Genomic DNA, 12500 nt, shown 5'->3' on the forward strand with positions numbered 1-12500 from the left:
AGTTTCAGCTTTTTTGACCAAATGGTTCTGGAGAAGAAGGATTTTTTAATGAACCCACCCTATTTTTGTCTTTTCTTGATTATCTCCCCTTGTAAGGGGGGTTGAACCTTCATTTTAACAATTTAAACTCCCCTTTACCCAGGGATACTTTGTACCAACTTTGGTTAAAATTAACCCAGCGGTTCTTGAGAAGAAGTTGAAAATGTGAAAAGTTTACAGACGGACGGACGACGGACAATGGGTGATCAGAAAAGCTCACATGAGCTTTCAGCACAGGTGAGCTAAAATATTGATATAGAAAGCACAAGCACAAAGAAATTCACTTTTATTAGGATACCCACTTCCGCCCCAACTCGGGGTTGAACTCTTGACCTACGGAATCTGTCTCCTAGCAGTACGGGAACAGCATGCCAGACCGCTCAGCAGTTATGTTAGTTTAAGAGTTGTTGTTAACGTGCTTTATAAATAAAATTAATTCATTACAATATGTATCGGTAACGATCCTCTAATAAAAACTAATGTCCTAATAACTGTATATCACTTCCATACTCAATAACCTTGTAGTATAGCACAGCGCAGCGCGGCATCAAAAGCACCTAGATGGCCGAGCGGTCTAGCACACTGTTCCTGTACTGCTAGGAGACAGATTCCGTAGGCCGAGAGTTCAACCCCAGGTTGAGGCGGAAGCATCGTCGCAAACCACGGCCAAATTGTACGATCCTCTCCCATCCCATTCTGGAGAGAGCTATATGCGGACTCCGGACCGTGGCTTGAGACGATGGGGAGGAAGTGGGTATCCTAATAAAAGTGAATTTTTTCGTGGTTTTTTTCTCTCTCTCTTTTTCTCTCTCTCTATATATATATCTGTGGGTGTGTGTGAGGGTGGGTGTGTGTGTGTGTATAAATCTATATATATTATAGATAGAGTTTTACTGTTTATAAAAGGTTCACCTCCTCGTCAAGTTGAGAAGATGGCAATGTCTGCTCCAGAAGACAAACTTTTAATAGCAGCCATAGATTTTGGCACGACCTTTTCAGGCTACGCTTTAGCTACCAGAGATGATTTAGGAAAGAGTCACCGAAAACGTAGGCCCAAACTGGACTGCGTCTGACGGAGCTTTGATTTCATCCAAAACTCCAACCACAGTTTTGTTAGACAAGGATGAAAATTTGATTGAGTTTGGATTCGATGCCGAAACAGAATACACTGAACTAGCGGAGGAAGGGCAGCATTTGGACCATTTCTATTTTCGCCGATTCAAGATGATGATATATGATAAAGTTAGGAAGGATTTGTGTACATATTAATCCCTTGCTACAGTAAAAGTTTTAAGATGTTGTGTCAGTATACAGTTAAAGTATATCATTAAGGGAGCCAGCATGATTCCAGTTCCCCAAGAGCAAGTCTATTTCCCGAGGCGCTTGCACCGAGGGAAATAGGCTTGCTCGAGGGGAACTGGAATCTTGCTGACTCCCTCAATGATATACTTTAACTGTTTTATTATACCGATACAAACAAGAAATTTGAAAAAAAAGTTAAAACCAATACTGTAACAATTTTTAATTTTAATTCAAGTATCCAACTTTGTAACAGGGATAAATAAAAAATCATAACAACACAACAGAATTTATAACAGTCATTAAAGAAATTCAATTTTATCATTAAATAATTTAGTTCATTGTCTGAACCACTTTGTAAAATTGAAGGTAACATTAGAGTTAGCCGAGTTTACAAAGTTACGTGATCTGGCCCCAAGACCATAAACTGAGAATGTACTTAAATCAAAATTTAGACTTTGAATATCTTAATTTCTATTTAACCAACATAATTAAAAACTTGCAAGTCTGTAAAATATTTTAATACAAACACAACATGAAATTTTGTTTTATTTTGGAATTTATTTCAAAAGTTATACCAAATTGAACTGTTCTCAGTTTATGGTTTTACTCTATACGGTACATGGAAACATGCTATATTGCAGTTGCTTCATTTAAGTTAAAAATGACAATGTGCGTTTAAGTCATTGATTTTTCTTTTTTCGAACATACAATCTCATGAAAACTGAAGACATACTTTTCAATTTGAATACCATTTTTGTGTAAACTCACGCATATCAATATACATATGTACACAGAGAAATTCAGACTATTGTCTTGTATCTCGCTTCATGAATTATGCCTACATAATAAGACTAAATTGTGATTTATACATTCAGAAAACCATTTTAAAAAATCCTTAAGCAACCCTAACTGTGGGGCAACAATGTGTGCAGTGATTGTAGGCACATATTCTCTCAGGCTGAAAAAAACATCCATTTACATATTGTTACCGGCGATAATATGTGCCTACCCTCACTACACATATTGTCGTCCCACAGTAAGGGTAGCTTAAGGTTACTCACCCCTCTGCTCACTCATATCAAATCATTCCTTAAAGCTTATGTTTATCCAAAAGAACTCTAATCTATGATTAAAATGCATAAAATTCCAGCATACCTTGCAGAGCAAAATTTGACAGAAATGGCCAGTACACTTGACAATTTTATATAAAGGAATAATAGTCATTTATACCAGTTAGAGTTATTTCTCTTATCAGAGTATTAATGAACCTTAAGGATTTTCTGAATTGGTGTGAAAATTACACAGCTTGTCACGTAGGCATAATTTTTGAAACGCGGTGTAGAGCAATAGCTTGAAATTCTGTTATTCAATATGTGCAGTGAGGTCGCCAGCGACAATATGTACAGGACCACAATATGTACAGTCACAGATGTGCCATTTTGAGATAGAAATTTTCATAGCCGTTGTTTACCTTATAATTTGATCTTTTTCTATATTTAAAGAGACTTACCATGGATGCAAAGGTAGCAGACATAATGAACAAGGAGATACCTGCTGTAAAGGTTTTCTCCCAAGCTATAAAGTATCTTAAAGATCATTTACTCACTTCGCTGGAAACTAAAGGATCTATTTTCAAGAAAGAAGAAATAACGTGGGTATTGACAGTTCCGGCAATTTGGGATGATCCTGCTAAATTCTTCATGCGAAAGGCTGCACAGGATGTGCGTATTATTCTATTCAGCATTGAATAATTTTTGGGGGGAGTGCAACATTACCGCTACATTGCAAAAAATTCCAAATCATTACTGCTACTTTTCATCTATATTTCGGGTGCTCATTACCGCTACATCTTCTCAATAAGACGATTGGCAATTACAAATTATTACTGCTACATGCCACATACACAAATCTGCGTGTGATGGCACAGAATATGAGTTATATTCAATATAATTCGTAGTCGAAGTACAATTAAGTGAGTTCTATTCAATCTGCCTGTAATCGAAATACACTAATACTTTCAAAATTCTTAAATGTAGAGATGTATAGAAAGAAAAAAAAACTGCAAAAAATATGTCTTTTAGAAATAAAATGGCTGAGGATTTTAAATAAGAAGGTGGGGAAAAACATCCTGCTCTAACCCCACCCCCAACCCCCGTGGTAATATAAGCAGAGGAACCGGTCTTATGCATATGCATAGCAGTATGTATACTATTTTAGAGCGGTAATAAGTATGTAGCGATAATGACTATTTGAAAATGTAATGCACCCAATTTTTTTTTTAATTTTATTTGGGGGGGGGGGGTTATAGTGGACGGGGGGCATTTTGTTTCACGTAGAACAGTGATGTATATACAAGGAACCTTCTAACAATTTGTATGTGTACTTCTTGTGTGATTTTTTTTATCCTTCTAAAGGAGGAGGGGGTCCTTAAACACTTACTTTAACGTTGTTGAATCAAAACTTTATCAAAATTATTTCGCCGCTTACTTTTAAGGTATTTTAGCATTGTGAGGTTTGGGTTCCATGGACATAAATGCAATAGAGTGCAAGGTGTTACTAGTACTGGGGGACGTAAATACTATATTGAATCCTATAAACATTTTTTTATTATAAACATTGGAGGATCTGTATTCTTGCAAATGGTTTAATGAATACATTATAATATAGGCAGGAATACCTGGGCATCAGTTGATGATTGCTTTGGAACCAGAAGCAGCCTCGATTTACTGTAAGCATCTTCCAGTGGAAAAACTTGAGGGCGCCAATGAAATAAGTGTCTTCCAAGCAGGCAGTAGATATCTCGTCCTGGATGCTGGTGGTAAAATATTTTGCCCATTTATGTATTTTCTTAAATTTTATTTCTTTTGCCTACAAAATAGTCTTTGATTTAAAGCAATTAAATCTCCCAAATTCTAATAATTGATATGTCCAAAAAAATTATAACAAGCTACAGTATCAAATTTTGTATTGAGATCAAGCTTATACATGTAGGTAACAGCAGAAAATGTAATACTTGTAATCCACCAAAAGAGGGGTCAAGTATTAAGAACTTCATCTGTAATTATGGATTAAACACTATCATATTTCCCATTTTAAGAAAACAAGAGGCCCAAGGGCCTTAACGGTCACCTGAGTATAATACAATACTGTAAATGATCCACAGAAGTATAAAACAAAATTAACTGAAAGACGAAGCAATGTTGCACAAGAATTTCAAAAATCTGTTAAAAATACCCTTGCTTTAACGTGCTGGACCCGAGTGATCTCCTTGGGATCATACATGTACTTGGTTTTCCCAAGTCTTACAGGGATGATAATGAATGCAAAATATAAAAATACAACGGACACTTGCCTTTTGTGTAAGGTATTCCAAGTAAACACATATGTTTTTGTTACTTGCCTAGTTCTACAATTCAGTACACACAGACCTGGGTATACGATGTGGCTACTTGCCACTAGTTGCAATAATTCACCATGGCTCTCTGTGATTCTTTGTTTACTTTGATAAAGTATAAATCAACTATATCCATTCTATTGTCAACCATGATTCTTCTACCATTGATAATAACTTAGATCACCACAGTGTAAAAAAACTCTGTACAATTTCAACTTTTGCTAAATATACATATAATCTTTATGTCAATCTTTTATACTGCTTTCTAGACAAGAATCTGACGTTGAGCATGCTTTGCTCATCTAAACCAAACATTCATTTTTATTTTGCTTCTATATATATATATAAAATTCTTTCTTGTATTCTCAATCAAATAACCTGTTTATTAAATTATATACACCTGTACAATGATTTCTTGATTAACAGATTCTAACAAAGGGGAGTAACTCTCAATTATCACAATTGTGTATTCTGTTTTCCTCCTAGATACCAAAAGCAAAGAAAAGGCACATTTACTTATAATTATATTTAATACATTTACATTGATATTATTGCATTTAGTTTGTTTGCTTAGTACTCAGGAGCAGAGGAGAAGATTTTCAAAGCATTAATGCATTTTTGCCAATTAATAAAGCCCCACCCAAGCGCAAGAACCCCTAACCCAGGGGCCAAACGGCAGAAGAGAGGATTTTCAAAGCATAATTTATTTTCAGTATATAATAACCCCCCCCCCCCCCCGCATGGAACCCCTGACCCAGGGGCCATGAAATTCACAATTTTGGAAGAGGCACTCTTCCTCATTATAGCTATGTACTTAGTTCATCGGCTAAATACCTAGGAGCATAGGAGAAGATTTTAAAGAATAAATGCATTTTCACTATATAATCATTGGAGCCCCGCCCTAGCGCCAGAACCCCTAACCCTGGGGCCATGAATTTCACAATTTTGGTAGAGGGTCCAATGCTTATGACAAAAATGCCAATAGTTTAACTGCTTGATGTCCAGGAGTAAAGAAGACGATTTTTAAAGATTGCATGAATTTTGATAGTTTTAGCCCCATCCCTCAGGCCCCAGAGGGGCAGGGGTCATGAATTTCACAATTTTTACTCCCTTCACCCTTAGATGCTATATGCCAAAATTGGTTGAAATTGGTTCAGTGGTTCCAGAGAAGAAGCTGAAATTGTTCAAAAGTTTACGACCGATTGACGACGAACGACAGACGAAAACAGATAGCAATAGGTCAACTGAGTGACTCAGGTGACCTAAAAATGTGCATTTCGACTTCACGATAAAAAATTGTATGTATAACATTTTGAGTTAGTATATTTTCTTTCGATGTTATAACACAAACTGTAACTGCATTTCGTAAAATCCTTGCTTACTGCCACGTAATGATTTATTGAAATTACTTATCCAACAATTATTTCTTAATATTTGACCCACGCACAGCAGGATTATTACATTATGCGTTCATCTCGATGCAAAATATTATAACTCCTCAGAGTGTAATAATGGCAGTGTCTTACATTTTGCATCCTTATTGCATTTTGTCTTTCAATAAAGTATTGCATAACGATGTTAGAAGAATAAAGTTTTTTCCTCTTCAATTTTCAATAAGGAGGTACAGTTGACATCACCGTACATGAAGTTAAACGCGATGGAAATCTAAAGGAATCGGATCGAGCGAGTGGTGGGGACTGGGGTGGAATTAGCGTGGACCAAGCCTTCAAAGACGTTCTGGTAGAAATAGCAGGGGAGGCAGTTCTAGAAGGATACTGTCTAAAATATACCGGGGATTATATCGCATTGTTTCGGGACTTTGAAATCAAAAAACGGAAGCACACTAGTGGTGATGACTCAAACAAAAGGATAACTCTGAAAATTCCCACAACCTTTGCTGAAGAATGTAAAAATCTTTTGGGTACAGATTTAACTACTCTGACAAACAGAACTAAATACAAAAACCATCTTCTCTGGGGAACTGACAAAGTCCGGATAGACATACAGACTTTTCACAGTTTCTTCCAGCCTGCGTGCGAAGGAATCGTGAAGCATGTGAGAGAATTGCTACAGTCTCCAGGAGTAAGAGGTACTAATAAAATCCTAATGGTCGGAGGGTTTTCTGAGTCCATTATTTTACAAGATGCGTTGATGAATGCTTTCCCAGAATGTCAAGATATCGTACCACAAGAAGCCGGTCTTTCCGTTCTCAGAGGAACGGTTCTTTTTGGTAACAACCCCAGTATTATCAATGCACGTATTGCCAAATACACCTATGGTGTTGACTGCAGCAGGGAATTTAATCCCAGTATCCATAAACTTTCTAAACAGAAACACATGGAAGGGAAAGACTACTGCATCGATCTTTTTAGCGTACATGCCAAGCAAGGAGATACTCTTGTTTTTGACGAAGCTCAGGCAGAGCGGTCGTACAGCCCAATCTACACCAACCAGAGAAAGCTATTGTTCGAGGTTTACACATCTAGGTCCTTAAAGCCTAGATACATCGACGATCCTGGATGTGAGTGTATTGGCTCTTTTTCAGTTGATGTCCCTCCGACAGGAACTGACCGTTCTGTGAAAACTCGAATGATTTTTGGAGGAACAGAAATAAAAGTGGAAGCGAGGGTTTCACTAACAAGGGAACTTACCACAGCCGAGTTCAACCTCCCTGAAGACGAATAAAACCCAAGGTAAAGCAATATTAGTGCAACTGTTAACCGATAAAAAGTAGCTGACGTACCTAAAGTTTTATTGCTGTAACTTTTTTGAAAAAAATTCCTGTTCATGGTGACAGAATGTGTTATTTAGTATCATTGAACACTTGGGATCATTTCCCTCTATATTTACCATTTACATCAATACTTTATTTTAAAACTTCTTTGCGGCCGAAAATAATGCACCCACATTTCATGTATTTCAGATAATGCATGCATCCACAATACTGTTGACTCGTGATAACTTTGACCCTACCCTTTAGATTATCACCTAAGAACTCGTTAGTAACTTTTAGACCAAGTGGTCAACTGGCACTCTACTTACTTCGGACACAACGCTGTTAGGATCTAAATTACCAATGCACGCACACACAGACCAATTACTATGCTCCTTGTAACTTTGTTGCAGGGATAAGTATCGAGCATTCTGACAGTGTAACCCCCACAACCAAGGAAAAAGCTCATACATATAAAACCCCACTAATTTGTTCACTTGCAGTTTAAAAAGTACAATGTTGGCTTTAAGTCTTTAATTGACAGCAGTTTAAGAAACGATTTTGCATGAATTTTGGCCCAGACGTCCTTTAGGACAAGCATGACCCTAAATAAAATTATATTTCAATATAGCTTGTGATCAAAGGAAAAATTTATGATAGTATTTCAGGGGCATCCTGGGGTCGAAAGTCGAAAAAAAATAAACTAGAAAAAAATAAATAAATAAATGAGCAGACTATTTTTTGAAAACTTGGTTCATATTTAGATAGCCCTTTCTCATAGTTAGTATAAAGCTGAGTTCTCCTAACCGATGTTAATTCTTAGAATCATAGTTTGATTCGAATCCACCTGACGCCATACTTTTACCGTTTTAAATTTCTCTTTAAGCATTAATTTATATCTTGTTATAGAGGTTTGTGTATTTTCCCTCAATTATTTATAAACTTAGTTTAATAAAATGTACGTGGGAATGGTGAAGATAACGAACAGTGATCGATCTAAAAAAAAATCTACCAACAATACAAATCTGTGAACAGACATAAAACAATAATATTGATATTCCGGTATATTGCGGTATGTTGACAAAAAATATTGTAATTGCAATACGTTTTTGAAATACCGATATACCGGCAAAATGCTTGGACTCAGGAATTCTATCATAAAATATAAAGAAAAGTCAGAAAGGTTTGCAATGACGCCAAACAGAAAGACAAAAGCTGTTTTATGGGTATTTAGTTGTATTAGTGAAATTCAATCAACAAGATATCTTTTATTGGTTATTTATCATAGTTATGTACATTCTACAGTAAAAGGAAGTTAATATAAAAGGAAATTTTCATCTAAATTTTAGTCGAAAATATTGCAATACATATTGCAACATAGTTAACAATATCACAGTACGAAATCTCCAGCCAATACCCAGTCCTAATTATGTTCCCCAAACAAAGTTTGGGAACATATTGTTTTTACTCTGTTTCTTATTAAGGTCTTCCGTTTCCAACGGAAGACCTTCTACTGATTCTGTTGTTTCTTTTCCACTATTATTATTATTTTTTTTCTTACCGACCTTGTGCAGACGATTTCTCGTGAACGCCTTGATAGATTTTCACGAAACTTTCAGCAATGATGGCAAATTATCTGAACTTTATGCGTTTTTTTTTATTTTGTCGTCGTCACTTCCTGTCGCGAGATATGGCCAATTTTCCATTTTTTAAAATGGCATTTTGTCCGCGAGTGTTCTCAAAAACGGTTAAAGATTGAGTCTTGAAACTTTCAGGGATGATAGATTGTGACTCTTAAAGGACTTATCGCATGATTTTTCAAAAATCTTAATCTTATGAAAAATATTATCTACAACCTTGTTTATTAAAATTCTGAATACAATAAATGTTGTTGAAAGCATATTTTAAGAGATATTGAGAGTTGAAATTCAAATACGGCAATATGCATATTTCAGTCAGATTTCGGCAAAATACTGCTCTGACGTCATAGGCGACACTTCAGTGATAGAGAGATGAGGAGTTGCACACTATTTACGAAGTTATCAACGACAAATGCAGCTTAATTATGAAAAATGCTGAAAAAATTAATTCCTAACGTGATTTTCAATTACTATAGAAACATTAACTAGTTCTAAGGTATAAGAATTTTGAGATATTTTCGTTTTTTATTCCAAACATGTAGAATCTGTAGGTCTGATTACGGCAATGTTTCGTGATCGGAAAATTATTTTTCCAAGACCGCCATCCTTTACAAAACATATGAAAGCATACTCGTATAAATTAATATTATGTTAAAAACGAAGAATAACAAAGTTATGTAATATTAAATTTGTGAATCAAATAAGTTAATACATGTGATAAAATGAAAAAATCAAATTGTATTATGATAGCGAGTTTCTTCGTCTTCGCCGCGTCTCCCTCGCTATCGTCGCTGCTATTTTTACAATGTTAACGGATTTTTCAGATTATTTCTTGCTGACAATTCTAAAATATAAGGTTGGATATTAAATTTCATATCGATAAAATAAGTGATTTGGTTGTCCATAACGCAGAAAATTCAGGTTGTATCGCGTATATTTTAGTAAGGTTTACGTGAAGAGCTGATCAGCCATTGTCGCCTTTGACGTCACAGGGTCACGTGATCGCTATCTAATTAACTTAGATTTTTAATTCAGGGGTTTGCATTTGAGTCAATAATTGGTTAATTACCGCGGTTTATCCGCAGTAAAAACACAAAATTTATAAACTGTGGTCATAAGGAACGTTTTACGCTTTTAATTTCAAATAATTTAGAAACATGCGATAAGTCCTTTAAATTCGAGAAACCTGTAAAGTTTTTGTTGCCGTGACGTCCGTTGTCCACCGGAAGTAGTTTAAAAATATGCAAATTTTCATTTTTTTCTTATTGAAATGTTTTTAATAGAGGCAAATAGACTGTTTCGAGTCATATTATTTCCACCGGAAGTTATTTCTTCCGAACCGGAAGTAGTCGAAAAAATGCTCATTTTCATCGAAACTTTGAGGGATGATTCCCCCACACTCAGTGAAGAGTTAAAAGTCATTTTGACTACTTCCGGTCATACCGGAAGTGAATAACAAAGACCGGAAGTTTTTTGAAATTAATAAATTTCACTCTTTTCTGAGTTGCTAAACAATTCTGAAGAATTATTATGAATATTTTTTACATTTAAAGTTGTTTTACTTTCTTTTATCAATCAAAATTTCTCAATCAAGATTTTATCAGAAATCTAACGGAAGACCTACTTGTTGCTCGCAACGAGATCTCATCTAGTTATTATTATTAAGGTCTTCCGTCTCCAGCGGAAGACCTTATTGTTTTCGTTCGGTTTCTTTTTCCCTATTATTAGGTCTTTCCACCTTTCTGTGGAAAGACCTATTGATATTCTTCTGTTTATTATTATTATTATTATTATTTTTCCACCCCCTGATGTGATTCTATGTTTCAAGATCTATCGAAAAGATTTATAGTCTATAAGAATGTACTCTTTAAAAGATTTTTACAGTTGACCCTGCGTACATGAACTTTGACCCCTCCAAGAGTTATAACCCCTTTGGCAATAAAAGCTTGTTATCGCTACTCCTTCGAAACCGTAAACCGTAGAGGTTCGGAACCTTCACCAATGTCTTTGACTAATTGAGGGGACTTTTCATCTTTTCATTGCCAAAGTATTCGTCGACCCCTTTTATGAGTTATTGCCCCTGAAAGTTTTTGAAGTTTAGAAAAAATAATTTTTTTTCAAAACGATAAGTCGTAGAGACATGTAACCAACTGGATAAGATTCTTTGACCTCAGACCTTGAAATTTATGTCAAAGTCAAAGGTCAAGGTCGTTCAAAATATGAGAAATTAAGCTCTTTTTATATCTCTTTTGTCTTTCAATGTATACTAAGTATCTTTGCATCATTAATATGTCCTCTTAAAACCATTTCAAAGATTTCATACTTGTCCCCTAAGATTAACCCCTTTAAAAGTTATTGCCCCTTTTACTGAAAACCTTGTTATTGCTACTCCTCCGAAACCGTAAACCGTAGAGACACAAAACCTTCACTAACGTCTTCAGGGTCTTGAGACACAACTTCAATCTATTCAGTGCAAAAGTATCCGATGACCCCTTATATGAGTTATCGCCCTTTAACGACTTTGCGCTTACTATTAAACCTTATAACTTTAAAACTAAAAGTCATAGAAGGATGGGGTCAAGTGCAATGTGACCCTTGACCTTTGACCTTGAATATTTGTTCAAGGTCAAAGGTCAAGGTCATTTCAAAATTTTTAAAATTTTCATTTTTTCTATCTTATAAGCCATTTAAGGATTCTTTTTGTATAAAAATTAACTTAGAGAGTAAAATGTAAAAAAATTCAAGAAATTTAAAGAAGGTGGAAAGACCTCTAATTGTTCGAGAACAATTAGTCTACTAGTTATTATTATTTTTCTTACCGATTTTGTGCACGGGAATTCTCGGATATGGCTCGGTCGATTTTCGCCAAACTTTCAGATCTGATAGATATTTATCTGAACCTTGTCGGAAATTTTCGTCGTCGATGACGTCACTTCCGGTCGTGAGAAATCGACGATTTTCTGATTTTCAGAGGGTCGGCTTGTCCTGGCAATCACTCCTAAACGACTCAAGATATTGAGTTGAAATTTTCAGTGAAGGTAGAAAAAGGATTGTAGATGTGCTTTTTTGCGTCTATATCTTCCAGGCGCAAAAGGCGCCGAAGCTCGCCTGGGCTCGAAAAATAGGCTCAAAAGCATCTCGAAAAATTTGACACGTTTTCTTTTATATCTTTATACCTGTAAATATTTTGTTTAAACATATATAACAAAAGTTGTGCAGAATGATAAGAGCTTTCATTTGATATCAAGAAAAAAGGGCTGTTACCTCCTATTAAGGGCTTAAAGGGGCCAAAAGTCTTTTATCCATAACTCTTCAACGGTCAATATTTCATTATAAGTTAATGAAGCAAAAATGTTAATCTCAACAATTTAAAACTACCTTTTATAAAATTGGGATAATATTTTACGTAATA

General features: G+C 35.4%; 1 pseudogene; it reads left to right on the forward strand.

Moving 5' to 3' along the window:
• Positions 1-971: 971 nt before the first annotated feature.
• On the forward strand, positions 972-7420 carry LOC133189717 (heat shock 70 kDa protein 12B-like; annotated as a pseudogene).
• Positions 7421-12500: the final 5080 nt, after the last annotated feature.

This window comes from Saccostrea echinata, unplaced genomic scaffold (assembly GCF_033153115.1).
Source record: "Saccostrea echinata isolate AGI-Se365-2 ecotype Australia unplaced genomic scaffold, CSIRO_AGI_Sech_v1 ptg000019l, whole genome shotgun sequence".
NCBI lineage: Eukaryota > Metazoa > Mollusca > Bivalvia > Ostreida > Ostreidae > Saccostrea > Saccostrea echinata.